This window comes from Vicugna pacos, chromosome 2, assembly GCF_048564905.1.
Source record: "Vicugna pacos chromosome 2, VicPac4, whole genome shotgun sequence".
NCBI lineage: Eukaryota > Metazoa > Chordata > Mammalia > Artiodactyla > Camelidae > Vicugna > Vicugna pacos.
Window position 1 is genome coordinate 62,480,127 of NC_132988.1, and position 13,899 is coordinate 62,494,025.

At 42.0% G+C, this 13,899-nt stretch overlaps 1 protein-coding gene across 7 annotated transcripts in view; it reads left to right on the top strand.

Annotated features, from left to right (window-relative positions):
* The first annotated feature begins 1,737 nt into the window (after positions 1 to 1,737).
* ADGRL3 (adhesion G protein-coupled receptor L3) overlaps positions 1,738 to 13,899 on the top strand; it is a 730,953-nt gene continuing 718,791 nt past the window's right edge. For all 7 annotated transcript variants that reach the window (XM_072940759.1, XM_072940764.1, XM_072940768.1 and 4 more), the window contains exon 1: positions 1,738 to 3,195. The gene's annotated coding sequence lies outside the window, so the exon portion shown is untranslated. The remainder of the gene's footprint in view (positions 3,196 to 13,899) is intronic.

Below are 13,899 nucleotides of genomic sequence, written 5' to 3' on the forward strand. Positions count from 1 at the left end.
AATTCTATTTTGAAATTTTATTCCTTTCACATGTCCTACCAGACCTGCCATATTGTGATGTCTGATTCTAAAAACTGATCTATAGGTATTGCTTATTTATATTTCTGCTTCTATCACTAATAACATTGAATATCTATACATCACTTTTCATTTTACATTCTATTACTTTACTACTTTTCTACGCATATCCATTTGGGAGATGAATTGAGTACTTTCCATTTTGCCTCCTTTACAAATAAGATCCTCTTGTCACAATTGGTTAGAGTTAACTCTTTCCAAAATTATTTAAGTAACAAGGGACCCCAGACGTCAATTTATATATATTTTTTGGTATTCACGGGAGTTCATAGATGCCTCATATTAGGCAAATTCAATTAGCCTAACTTGAGCCTGTGAACATTTAATTGGTCAGAGATCAACAATATCAATATTAAATCCGCTTCCCATTAAAAAAAAAACTTACAACATGCTGTGTATACAGTTACACTGATGATTAAAATATGTAATTTGCATTCCAGAAAAAAGCCTATAATGCTAGGAGGCATATAAACAAGCAACTAACAATTTTAAAAGAACAAGAAAAAAGCAGAATGAAATAGGTGTTCTTGTGGAGATACCATCAAAGTGCTATGGGAATATAATGGAAGGGGTGATTATTTTGAATGGGACTGGTGAAAAAAGGCTTTTTGGAGCAGTTGGTACTGGAGTTGAGCTTTGAAGAATGAATCAGAGTTCCGTAGTCACTTGTATTGGGTATGGTCTGTTAATTCTCACGAGCTTTTTGGTTCTTCAGATGTGCTGTGGTTAACTTTACCTCCCTAAGAGCCGGGAGGGCATTAGATTATTCTGAATATATACACTCAAATATAATTTGGATAAAATGTGCTTGTTGGATGCATGTAATAAATTTTAGTTTCTCTTACAACTGTAACTCAAATGTACTGATACAGAAAATAACACTTTAGCTATTTCAAATCATGAAATTTTAGACCAGGAAAAGACCTTAGAATTACCTACTTAACCTTCTCATTTACAAAGAAGGCAGAAAGGGGTTCAGTAATTGATCAGGGTCACTCAGTTAACTTGAGCAGACTTTTCCTCTATCAGAAGGCATTGCTTTGGAATCGGCACCTTTGTATATCCATTATGGTCATTTTTATTGATGTGAAATGATATCATTGAATCCTCACATCGGATTATCAGAGAAGGATACTTTAAAGTCTGCAATGAATTTGCACGTAGATGTTAAGTTTGAAGGAACATAAAATGGACCGAAGGCAGAAACCGCACTGGGACTCAGTACCTGCATAATGAAAATACGGAATAATCTGCACCTGTAAAAAGAGACACTAACCGTACTTTCAACCTGACGTCGCTTACTCACCTAGGGTGGACTGAAGAAAGAAAAGAAGGGGGAGAGGCGGAAAGAAAGAGAGAGGGAGAGGGACGAGGGAGGGCGGGTTTGGGGGGAAAGGAGAGAGAGAGAGCGCGCGCGAGAGGGAGAGAGAGGGGGGAGAGAGATACACAGAGAGAGAGTGAGAGAGCGCGAGCGAGCTTGCCTTAAAGCCGCGAAGAGAGGTACCCTTTGTTTGACAAACCCTGAAAGGAAAGCCTCTTGTAGCAGCTTTCCCGTTCCCACCTCCAAGCGTTTGTCGAGCTGCTAGGTGGAGCCCGCGCGGCGGAGCCCGAGCGCATTCCAGATCCGGGTTTTGCCTCCCGCCACCCCTTCCCCCGGCGCGAACCCCCTCCTCTGCTCTCGGCGCACTCGGCGCTCGCCCGCCCGCGGCTCATTTTGGCCTCGGCTCGGGCCCCGGCTGCGTCCACCGCACGCAGGCTGCACGACCTCGGCGCGCCAGCGCTTCGGCCGGCTCTCGGCGCGTCGCCCACTCAACCGTTCTCCCGGCACTGCTCGCCCCAGTTCCCAGAAGCGGGGATGCAGATACTGCCGTTCGTCCGGGTGGGCGCCGCCGCTGCCGCTGCCGGCTTTTCCCGGACTGCTCCTTGCCTACACTCCCGCAGCTGCTGCTGCTGCTGCTGCCGCCTGTGACTCGCCCCCTCCCCTTTCTTTCTTCTCTTTTTGCCTCCGTCCTCTTTCTCCGGGTGTGCGCGCGCGCGCGGGTTGCACGGTTGGCTTTGGCAGGAGCTCGCTCGTGTGTGCGCGTGAGTGTGCGTGTCTGGAGAGCTCCAGAGCTTTGCTCGCTCTCGGGGAGTCGAAGAAGAGAAAGAACCGAGGAGGCGGCGGCGGCGCGGAGCCCGGGGCCGCGCGATGAAGCTCCCACATGCCCGCAGCTGCCCGGCCCGACCGGCTAGTTAATCAGCCACTCCTCGGGCTCTGGGCTCCGCGGCCCCCGGGACGCAGCCCTCGGCGGCCAAGCGCCCGCTCCGCCCGCGCGCCCCCGCTGTGCACCCGGGAAGGAGTTTGCTTGGCCCTCGCTCCAGCTCTCCGCGCGGGTTGCGGGCGTGAGAAGAGACCCTCGGCGTGGAGAGAACCTCGGGAGAAGGAGGGTTTGGCGGAGAAGAAGCCACCCCTGGCCCTCGCAGCTCCCCCTACCTATTCCATCGCTCCCGCTCTCAGGCGGAAAGGGGAGGACGAGGAAGAAGAAGAAAAAGAAAGAGAAGGGGGTGGGGTGGGAGAACTGGATATAAAGATCGGCTTGGGGGATGGTGGAAGATTTTTGGTCTCTTCAGCAGCGCCTTTTCTTAAGCGGCAGCCGCAGGAGGAGGAAAAGCAGCCCCAGCTATGACTGCCGCATGTTAATAGCTGCTGCTTGGGTCCCTTGGCTGCTGTTGGAGACAGAACCTGACTCCGAAGTTGTACAACTGTGGACCGGGAGAGACATTTGAACCCTTCACTCTCTTTGCTCCGTTTTTACCCTCTTGGTGTGTGAAGCGAGGAAACGTAAAGGAAGACAAGCATTTTGTCCCCCCCTCCCCCCCGCTTCCCTTTTCTCCATGGCTGTGTAGCAGAAGAAAGGGGGAAGGAAAGACTTTTTGTTGTTTCCTTGGCTGGGGTCTCCACCTTCCCGCTGCCTTCTCTGCTCTTTGGTTATTCGTGGCTGCGTGTGGTGGGGGAGTCTTCGCTGGGGCCACTCGGTCTTTTGCCCCGGGCTCCATGGCTGGATTGTGGAAACTGCACTCGGCTGCAGGTTGTTGAACAACTGATGGGACGATCTCAGGGACCGGCGGTTACGAAAGGTAATTTATTCTTTTCACTCTTCCTAATAGTGGTGGCCCTGGCCCGGGTCAGGCAGCTGCGTCCGCCCGGCGGGCAACCGAGGGGGTGCAGGTCCACGCACACTCACCCTCCCACTCGCCCTCGCCCTCACACACTCGCCTGCACACACACTCGCCTGCTCACACACTCATCCGGTCGTGATGTGGGGCGGAAAGGGAACCTCATGGCTGGTGGCCGCTGGGGGCTGGCATGGGTTTGAGGTTTTTCCAGCTATTGGGCGATTTGGCGGCTGAGAGGGGAGAGTAGACAGGGCGCATTCGCAGTCCAACACTCTGGGGGATAGGAACGGTTTCCACCCTGGGGATCTTCCCTCCTCTCTCACCCCAGTGTCATCCCCTGGTGGGAGCTGAAGGCAGAACAGGGGGCGCCTTCTCTTCGCCGGCCCAGGGCCTGTGCCCCTGGAGGCGGGAGGGGGCTGGAGGACCGACAGGGACCGGGTGAGGAGCTGGGCTCAGGGGTAATAAAGACTGCGGGACGGAGCCCTCTCCAGACGCCTGCCGGCAGCATCCCTGGTAGCCGCGTTTGGCCAGGTCGCGCCCCTGAGTCGTGGAGCCGCGCTACCTCCCCGCATCCCGCCCGTTGTGTCCCCTTCACGGCAGTTTGGTTTAGACCTGCTTGCTCCGGCTTTGTTAGGCGGCTTTGGCTGGAGAAAGCTGGCACTTTCATGGGTGGCCCGGGGCGGCGAGGTGTTGGGAGTGGGCACGAGGTGGGGGGCGGTGTTGCACGAACGGAGTGGCCGGGGCGCCTGGGCGGGGTGGGCAGAGCATTGGCAGCCGCGGTGGGCTGGGTTACAGGTAGGAGGGCAGGCGCCCTGAATCTTCTTACGGGAGAAGGGGAGGCTCCGGGCTGCAGCGGAGCGTCGATGCCGCCGCGCCCCCGCGCCCCGCGCCCCGCGGATGGTCCGACGTTGGAGCTCGGGGGCTAAACGTGTCAGGCCTAGCAGTATAGGTGGGTGGGTGTGTATGTAGAGGGTAGAGGGTACCTCTGGTATCAGGGGCTAGTTGGCAGCAGGGTTGGCGTGTGCGTGTCTGTGTGCGCGTTCTTGCGCTCCAGGGATAGCCCGGAGATATTTGTGAGGATGGCAGAGCTGATGCTACTTGAGCTGAGCTTGCTTATCGAAATCGCTTGGGATCCGCTTAACTGGAAAATCTGGTTTGAGGAGGCCGCCGGGGCCCCATAGGGGTTGCGAGGAAGCCTCTCTGTGAGTCCCCTCTCTCCTCAGCGAGGAGCAGAGCCGCGAGATGCGTGCGGCGCATGAGAGTCTGTGGTGCAGCGCGCGATGCACCCCAAATTGGCCCTGATGAGGACTGAAGGATAGAGTAGTTGTCTCTCGGGCAGATTGAAATAACCGAGTCAGGCCAGCATAACCCCTGGTCCCTGGAATTCTCTGTCCACTTTCCGATAGAAACGTGAGCTGCTTTATTTATGGCCAGAGATACCGTAGCAATTGGGAGAACTAGAGGCTTGCGAGCCACCTCTGGGTGTCTCCTCCCTGTGCCTGTGTGTGATCTTGCCTGCAGTAGTTAGAGCACACTGTAAACAACTGTGTAAGCAGCCCTGCCACAGTCTCCTTTAGAGCTGAACCTGATGATGTCTGTTGTGTTTACTTTCCTGGGTGGATTACTCATTAGGAAGTAGCCTTCTTGCACCTCTGATTTTACATCCTTCCAGCCAGCTGCTGGGGAAATGAGGAGACGCATAGACTCTGGCAGGAAGGAAAAACTGCCTTCTGTTTTGCTCTGAAGTAAATAGGCGGTCTGCTAATTTAGTGTCATATGGGCTATCAACACTAGTTAAAGAATGTCATTTGTAGAATCTACAAAGAAACAGTTCTTTAGTAATTTTTCACTTGGAGAATGCTCTTTATTTTCCTGTGAGATTAAACAGAATGTAGCTAGATTTCTCTGGTATATTTTTCAATCGGTAATGGTGGTAAATGACCTGGAATTCTACCGCCCGTTTGTCAGAATATAGATTACAGTTAGAATTGTCAGTTCTTTTTTGGTATCACCAAAAGAAGTTTCCATATAATTTGTGTAGGAGTTAAAAGGATATTTGCATTGAAATATCCCTCACCCTTCTTTTACCCAGTCTTTTTTTTGGTAACCAAAGCAAGGGTTAAAATGTACAAAGATAAATAGTTTTTAAAAAAGTTGGAAAGCTAAACGGTTTTTCAGTTTCAGTGATTAAAAAGACATTAAATTTCTTAGTTGGAGATTAGCTCAGATTGCTTTGGTTTTTGTTGCAAATGGCTGTGTTCTATTTTGTTGAAAAAAAAGTATGTAAAAGGATACTTTATTTCTAGGTACCATTTCAATTTTAAGGTGCTGACTTCTTGAAAAAGCTTAGGTTGAGAAAAAAAACAGGAATACTGAATCATTGGTGCCTGATTTTGATTAAGTGATATTTTTATGATAGTGCTAGTGGTAGTCATCTTAATAGGAAACTTAGGGACTTGTGATTTCATTCATGGGACTCTAGCTTCATATATTTCTTTCCTTTCTAGAACGTATATGTCAAAGTCTTTGAACTTGCAAATATTTCTGAAGATGAAAGGATACTTGTTCTCTAATTTTAGAAGATCTAATCACAATAATTCCCAGTCCTTACGTTAGAAGTTTTGATCAGATCTGTTCTTTGTTTCCTAGCGGCATGTGTTTCCTAGCAGTCATACATTCCACAGGTCCTGATGTCATTAGGACTGTGTCAGTGTATTGTGCTGTCTCTAGCTGAAGGTGACTGTGTCAGAAGTGCTTGAATGCCATTCGCTAGCACTTCTTCATAATCAAATATTCAGTAACTTGCTCCATTGGTGCATATGGTTGACTGGACTCTTTCTGTAAAATTGGGGTAGGAGGAGTGATTAGTATAAGGTTTTTGTGAACTATGTAAATTTTTCAGATGGGCATGTTAGGCTGCTCCAGGCATCCCTGGCCTCCAGAGTGATAAGCCAGCATGTGATTTGCTTGATGGGTAAATGCTTTTGATGTCACATTTTAAGTTGCCTCGTGTGATTATCCTTTAGGTTAAGAGCCCTCCAGGAAAATATGAAAGGAGGGTCTTTTAGAGGTGATTTCCTTAATGATGATCTTCTTGCTGTTTGGAAATTTAAATACTCCTTTCCACCGGGAATAATAGTGAGTATGAGACTTACTGGCTCCGGCTACTGTGCCTGGCATTGTTTCTAGTAATTAGAGGAGGCAAAATTCTTATGGACTTGTTTTCCTTATAGTCAAGTTAATCCTAAATAGATGGTTAAAAAAAAGGTTATTAAATGAAAAGAATCGAAGTTAGTCAAATGATATAATGCTAAACTGAATTGTTTTTCACATTTGATTTGGGCTGCTTTAACTGCTTGTTGAAGCTCTCTTTGAAAAGAGCTGCCAAATAGGAGTGACAGTTACTGCTTGAAGTAGGGCATTTTTGCCCAGAAATCAGCAAGGAAAGCTGTGTATTTAAAAATGAAGAGTGATTTTGAGAAATGCCATGCAGCCTTACTGTAGCCTGGTGTCAAGGCTAGAGCAGTTGGAATTGGAGGGAAATGATCTTTCCTTAAGTTTTGCAAATGACTATTTCCCCTTTGATTTCTCAGATTTGCATCACATTCAAAATATGCAGTCGCTACATAGGGAGGAACCGTCAAGACCGAGGCTCTATTGTAATTTAACATTTGTTTGCCTTCAAGGACATATTTACCCTTAGATTACTGTTGTATTTATGTCTTTTTCTTTCATGCAAATACATTTCTTTGTAGAATATTTTATTATGAAATATAAGCTAAAACATTCAAATATGAATAAATTCCTCCTGACATTTTTCCTTGCTTATCTGTGTGAATGCATGTGTGTGTTGTTAGGGAGCTGTTGATCAATGGGGAAAAATCCAGATTTTCCTTTGACTGTGATATGGATATTGATATGTATTGGTCAGTTTGAGAGAAGAGTGCAGGCATGACTGTGAATAGCATTGATGAGTTGAAATACATGCATATTCCCCCTCCCCCCCATCCTTTAATAACTTTACCCTAGTCTGAGTTTCTGTGTGGCCCAATAAAAGTAACTCTTCTACTGCAGAAGTAACCAGGTGTAATTTTTTTCTTAGAATTGTTAAGTGTGCTTGTGCACTCACAAATAAAAAATATGTAAAAAAAAATTAGCTGTCCTACTCTGAATTAATCGAAATTCTCCATTTGTTTTAGGGAATGGGTGAAAAGGGAGAGTTCTTCCTATGTTTGATCATAACAGATTCTATAGATCTTAATTTGTTTTATGTCTTATTAGAACAATAATGTAGTTTAATAGTAACAGATTTCTTCATAAGAATGATTATAAGTATATATTAGAAGAAGTTAACATTTGGTCCACAATATTTAAGAATTTAAATGGAATATTGTTGGTGGTAATCCTAATTATTGTGAACATTATCTTGGGGATGGAAAATTAAATCAACCAACTGAATATTGTTGTCTGGTAAATCTTCTGTGTCAGTTATTTTGTAGAACAGACAGTCCTTTCTTCTTAAAGTGTGTTCTGGGGAAACCTGTGGGTCTTTGAGACCTTTTCAGAGGGTCTATGAAGAGGACAGCATTTTCATGATTATGCTAAGATGCTATTTACCTTTCACACTCATACTTAACAAGTGTACAGTGGAGTTTTCCAGAAGGTAACATGATACGTGATGACATCATTGCTTTGATGGCATATGGCATGTGTGCTGGTGTATTCCTGTGTTTTAAAATTTTACCAGTTTAACTATTAATATGTAACTGTTGATAGTTATAACCAACGTAATTAAAAGTTGCTGTAAGTCATCAATTTTTAAGTGTGTAAAAGGATCCTGGAATCAATCTGAGAACCGCTGATGTTGACTTTTCAAGATCTGCCTCCTTGTACTCAAAAGTGTCATCCCATTGGACCATATACAGGGCTATCTAGGCTGAGAAAACAAGTAGCTTCTTAAGCTTTAGAGGCACAGCCAGATGGGTATTTTATTAATTATTTGACGTTTTCACTTTTCTCTTTCTAAAGAAAGCTTGTTCTTAGTATTTTTGGTTCCCAGTTAGTGAAATGGCAACTTTAGAGCTGCAGGTCTCCAGCAGAGGAGCTACTGGGAAAATTTATTATGTAGGTCTTGATATTCTGATATCTGGAGAGGCAGAATGGTGTAGTCCTGAAGAGAAGGGACTCTGTGGTATATTTCCCTAGGCTTGGTAAATTATTTGACTTTGGACAGTATGCTGAGTCTCTCTCTATTCCTCAATTTCCTGATAACTTTCAGTAGGTAGGTACAACAGCTGTACCTAATTCATAGGTTGTTGGGAAAATTTAATGGGAAAATATTTGCAAATTTCTTAAGATAGTTCCAGGTATGTAATATGGCATGCAGCTATTTGCTATAATTATTATTATTTACTGTGTCTCATGAATATCACAGGAAACTTAATCAGTTCCCCATGTGATTATGTGATTCAGACATGCAATTATGTTTTACCTTATTGCTCTAGAGTATGTCTTAAAATGCTATTAAATTTGACAATTTCTTATAAATGATAATCTTGGCTTTATTTTACCCTTACACCTGAAAACTCATGAAGAGTTTTTTTTTTTGTTTTTGGCATAGTAAGAATTAATAAAACACCTTTTTTTAGCTTGGGCAAACTTTGAAATTCGGTAGAGGTTGAATATCCAATTAAAACTAGATTTCAAAGACCCTAATTGAATATTTATGTATCTTGGGAATTATTAGGGAAGAAATCACTTTTCTGAAGTGATATCTAGACTCACTATACTCCTAGTGTGTTAATCACTATCTAAGCATCACAATAGGACATTTTCAATGAAAAGGATCCTTGGGGTAATTATATACTGCAGTTCAGTTTGTTGATAAGTGGGGATAGGCCCAGCGAGTTACAGAAGCTCTACACAGAGATTCATTTCACTAGATGCTAAGATTTAAAGAAGACCTGTAATACTTCTGAATGGCACTGACATTTATTTGAAAACTTCATAGATATATGTATCTTCATAGATATGTTTATTTATATATATATATTTGAGGAGGCATATTTCATGGCTAGTGTAATTCTTGACTCAGGCCTGCCACTATGAAATTAGTAGTGTAGCACTGACTTTCTGCAGCACTTTGGCTAATCCTGATTTAGTATTGTTGAAACTACGTTATACTCCTTAGTGGGCATAGCTGGCCACTGTCCCTAATTATGAACTGCTCAGAAACGGCCTTTGGAATGAAAGACATTTGAATACAGTCCCAGTTCCATGACTTGCTAGCTCTGTCATCTCTGTTTGTAAAATAAAGGTGATAAAATCTACATTGCTGGTTTAGGGTGAGGAATAGGAAGTAAATAGAAAAGTACCTGACAGAAAGAGCATTTAATAAATGGTAACTATTATTATTGACCGAAAGAGCATTTAATAAATGGTACCTATTATTATTAGTCATAGTATAATTAGAAATGTTCCTAACTACTAGTACTCAGCAAACTTCGTTAAATTAAGTATCATTTTCTTATTGAAGAATTCAGGATGAGCTATGAAAATCAATAGCATTTTCTTAGGCAGGAGAGGAGAGAAAGGTTTCACATGTATCTTTTGTCTTTTCCGTGTTCTTTCCCTCTCTCCTTTTTAACCTTTAGTTAAGTACCTATTTCTGAGCTCTTCCTCTTAAACTTAAAATGTTATGCTGTGCTACTTATTCTCCCCCCAAATCATAATCCTGACAGGAAAATATTTTTGACAGCCACCAAGTGCCATGGCTGAAGATCGACTTTAAATCAGGTATAAAATGAAAGTAGCAATTTAACTTAAGACATTTTAAAATTAAACTCCTGATCATCTTTTCACATGGCGTCAGCAGCTCTTTAAGCTTTAACTGCATCAGAATTTTCTACCATGTTGTAACTAAATCATCATAAACTTCCAAGATTGAAGAATTCCCCATACTTTTAAAAGATTTATAATCCCAAAGTTCAAGTCCTCATAAGATTGCTGTAAATACAGATGAACCGTTAAAATTCAGATTCCAAAGTTGCTTTAAATGCTAGAAGTATGGAAGGGGTCATAATTAAGTCCATATTTTGGAATTCACATCTGTATTTCAGTGACAGTTGCCAGTAAGGGAAGTTATTAAAATGTGTGTCTCTTAACATCTAATCATTTCGCGTTTATGTTGAGGCGGAAAGAGTACAACATGGCAGGTGGTAAAAATGAATGAAAAAATAAACTGCCCATTGGACGGCTGACTTGCCGAATTGTACCAGACTTAAGTGTTTTAAAATGTGACTCAAGAAAACCAAAGCCAAGTGGAAACGACACCCCCTCCTGTTTGATCAGCTTGTGTTGGTGTTTATGCACCCCGCAGAGGCAAAGTGTGTTACTATTCAAGACAGCCCCAGTGGCTGCACAGTAGCCTGGATCTGTGAGAATAGGGGAGAGACTGAAGCCCAGTTTTTGATGTTCTGCATGGGTGGGTAACCTGAATACTAAAATGCATTCCATTGACAGCTGACCCTGTAAGAGGTTTTTCAACAGTCTCCTGTTTTGTTTTGGTTTGGTTAGGTTTTTTCCCCTTTTCCTTTCCTCAAAGCTCTTCCAAATACTTTTTGGATGAGAGCAAATGGTCCTGATGGATGGTCATCTTTTTGAATGAGATTTTATTTCTGGAATGAATGGAAGGGCTCAACAGTTTACATTTCTGTCTTTTGTTTTTTCATATTTTCAGTGTTCTTGATTTGTCAGTGGCTGATGCTTGTTGTTTGAACCTTGACTCAGAATACTGATTGTGACTCCCAGGAGTGGACAAAGAGTCTATTGAGAAATAGGTTTGTGTTAACATGAGGCATGTGTATATCTACAGACTGTCTTTATATTGGCTTTAACTCTTCAGTTGAATTTGGCTGTTGAGTTTTAATCATTTCACTCGTAATTGACTTTGGAAGAAGAGCTGTAGCATCCATTTTCTTTTAAAATAATATACAGTTTTTTGAATTTGAGGTATGTTCTGTTAAATTTTACTTTCATTTTCAATAAATTTTACATATGACTGTTAAATATTATTTTGTAATTATTCCAAAATGCTGCATATTTTATGATAATGCCTCAGTTGTCATATGGACTTAAATTCAACTTAAAAATTTTGATAGGATGGGTGTATTCATTATTTTTATTTTAATTGCAAAGACACCTCCAACTAGCTTTAGACCGTAGTGATTAATTTATTGGGAAGTTATTGTGTTTCTCACTTAAAAAAATCTTAGGGAAGGATCAGGGTTTACCTGGGTATTAGAAGAAATTAGCACCTTGAATACCACTAAGATTCTGTACCAGGTGCATGCCCCTATGCACACCACCACTGTTCCTTCTTCTAAACCTTTCACCACAGGCTGAATTAAGTACCCAGCTTTAAATTGGTCTACTGTTACTAGCTTAGTGGAGTCAGTAAGGATATTGCAGTTCCTCTGTGGAGGACAAATGGCTTGACGAAGGAAAGGCCCATTTAAGAGAGGGATCTTGTCTATAGTAAAAGGTAGAGGGGCTGATAAAACCTGAATGTCCACTACAGTGATCCTTTGTTAACTCAGACAGACCAGGCTTTAGAAGGACTGGTTAGGAAAACCATTAAAAATGGGTTACTCTTTTCTTGTAAGCAGCCAAAATGATTGTGGAACATGGTTTCCTACTCACTTGACCCAGAAAACCCAACAAAAACATGCAAATCAAAGGGTTCAAATTTTTGATTTTAAGAACACCTGTGAAACTGCCCAAGTTTTCAAGGCTATGCATATCTGAAAAGCCACCAAATATCTGAAAGCCATCAGTTACATAAACAACGTATGCCATTTCGTCATTCAGTGGTGGAGTTACCAGTCTTCAATGCCAAACAGGGACACTGGAGACAGGTTCAGTGGTACATAGAGTGCTGAATTTTTGTTATTCATGCTTAAAAATGCCGGTTTAAATGTGAAAAAAAAATTTTTTTTCTGTTGCTGAAGTAAAAGATTTAAACTATGTATTTAAAACATGAGGCCCATGAAAAGGGCACGAACCAAGATAGAGGTATTTTCAATTTTCATCTTTTTCTGCCAGGTTTAAATAAAGATTGTTTAGGCACTGAGTATATCCAGGTGAAAAAGCCCCCAAAATGTGCCACTGGGCACAGAACTGATGGTTGAATTAACTTAAGTATGAACTCCACCAGCTACACTGGGATGGTTCTTACTGAAAAGGAACACATTATACTTAAACCAGAAGTGGAAGTTTCACAGAAGAAAAAGATCCCAGGAGAAACTGAAGAAGCAAAAACTTATGGCATGGGAATAAATACAGCATAAAACAAATGCAAATAGAAGTAAAAGCAGAAAAAATGGGTTTACAGATATGAATCCATCCATCTGTTTGAGACATCTAATTATTTTACACTTGCTTGTGTACTCATTATGTCATACTACTGATGGGAATATATGTTTATTCAATAAACCTTATGTATAGAGGCAGGATATTCAAAAGTACATCATGTAGAATATTTCAAATAATTGTGTGGATAACTTTATTAGCTACAGAATCCAATGGGAATTTACTTCAACCTATCCAATAATAATGTTATTGAAATGAGAGACGTCTACTATGGATCCATTATTACAAAACCTAGAGTCTGGGTAGTGTTTAATGCTGCCTCTTGGCCAGCCGAAGTAAAATGGTGCTTTAAAGCCATCATTCATATAAGTTGGGAGAACCTCTTACATTTATTGGTTTTTATTATTTTTTTCTTTATTTGAAATGGAGAATTGTGTTGACTTTTCATTTTAAATTACCAACTCTATATAAATAGTAATGTAAAATAATCTGGGAGAATTTTTAAAGGTAGGTAGATACCCTAATTAGAAGAACTCTTTCCTCATTGTTGCAAACCCTTGAAGAAGAAAGAGCCCTAAAAATTAGTAGGCTGTCAACATTGTATTTTTATGACTTGACAGTATTAAGCAGACTTTGGGAGTATTTCTGTTTTTGGTGCATTTGATTAAATGTGTGATCATATCTGGGCGAAACAGCCTGCTGGGCTGCAGACAGTTGTGTTCAGAAATGAAATTTGCTTAGAGCCTCTAAGCAGACACTTATTCAATGAGACTCTTACTGAATAATGGATGATGGTGAAATTGCAGTAGTGTGTATGTGTGTTTTCTTCCTTGAAAATAGGGGTTGAGATAGAGCAACAACAAAAAAGTAATGGTGTATGAAAGAAAGCATTAGATTTATAAATGAGAAATTAACCTATATTATTACAAGTGAATGAATGCTCTGTGTGAAGGACTCATAGTGTCACTGTCAGAGGATGGTATGCTAGTCCATCTGCTTTGTTTTAGTAATCTTGCTGAGTTACTTCCTTTTCTGCAACTCTTAGCTTGGTAGATTTATTCTGGGATTTGTGCTACACTCATGTATATCATTTATGTAGGCTCTTTTGATTCTACTTGGGTGCCAGTAATAGCTGAATTTTAATTCCTATTTATTCTTCCCAGTGCACCTTATTCCACATTCACAATGATCATATTTTTAAAAGTTTTTTTTCTGATTATAGTAGATGCTCACGTTGAATACTTGTGAAACACAGAGATACATAACGTCAAAATGGAAAACAACCAGTATATCATA